This window comes from Buceros rhinoceros, unplaced genomic scaffold (assembly GCF_000710305.1).
Source record: "Buceros rhinoceros silvestris isolate BGI_N320 unplaced genomic scaffold, ASM71030v1 scaffold29084, whole genome shotgun sequence".
Lineage (NCBI taxonomy): Eukaryota > Metazoa > Chordata > Aves > Bucerotiformes > Bucerotidae > Buceros > Buceros rhinoceros.
The window spans coordinates 4,453-5,250 of NW_010407009.1; the positions used below are offsets into that span (position 1 = coordinate 4,453).

At 36.2% G+C, this 798-nt stretch overlaps 1 protein-coding gene across 1 annotated transcript in view; it reads left to right on the forward strand.

The window, feature by feature from the left end:
- LOC104491860 (protein sel-1 homolog 1) overlaps positions 1 to 798 on the forward strand; it is an 11,807-nt gene that overhangs the window by 3,782 nt on the left and 7,227 nt on the right. The window lies entirely within an intron of this gene.

Consider the following 798-nt stretch of genomic DNA (forward strand, 5'->3'; position numbering starts at 1 on the left):
GGAATGAAGAGCTGGGCAGTTGATTAGGTTAGATTGAAAGTGCTTGTCCCAGGTCTCTTATTGCATCTAGATGGTAGAACTTTGGTTTCTTAGTCTGAGGCTATAGAAGAATGGTACAGTGGAAGTACAGGTGACAAGTCTTTCTAGAAACTACAAAGCCCAGTATTTTAAACTTTCCAGATTTCAAATCCAGAAATGTAGGTGTCTCATTACCAGCTTTAGGGCTTTGTATCTTAATGTAAAAATCAGTTTCTGGTGGTTGACAAGCTAATCTAATAGAACTGGATGGGAATGCATTCTTGCAAAGAAATAGCATCTTTTTCTGAGTTAAAATTCTCATCGTTGTTACTCAGACATATTTGCATCACTGCTGGAGGTAAATTTAAAATTATGTTATACACTTTATACAGAAAACCTATCTGTTAACTGTGAGATAGTATAAGTGTGATTTCAGCTATACTAGAAGTGACATATAAATCCTTTGAACTGTCTGAACTCTGATACTTGAGTAACCCTCAATTTATGACATGGACAAGTAAAATAACTTCTGTCCTGAAGTATCTGTAGCTCTGCTGTGTAAAATATGTGGTCTCTGTCAGGTTCAGGAATTGAAGCCTTTGTTTTACTTGACTCGTGTTGGGTTTTAAACAGTCAAACTAAAATAGCATATACTTTAGCCTTGTATTTGAGTGCATATTTGTGAGAGCCTGAATTGTGTGCTCTTAAAACTTGCATCGTCTGGCATTCCTCAAGTATGCTTCAGAATCTCCTAGAGCAGGAATATAAACAATATTTCAG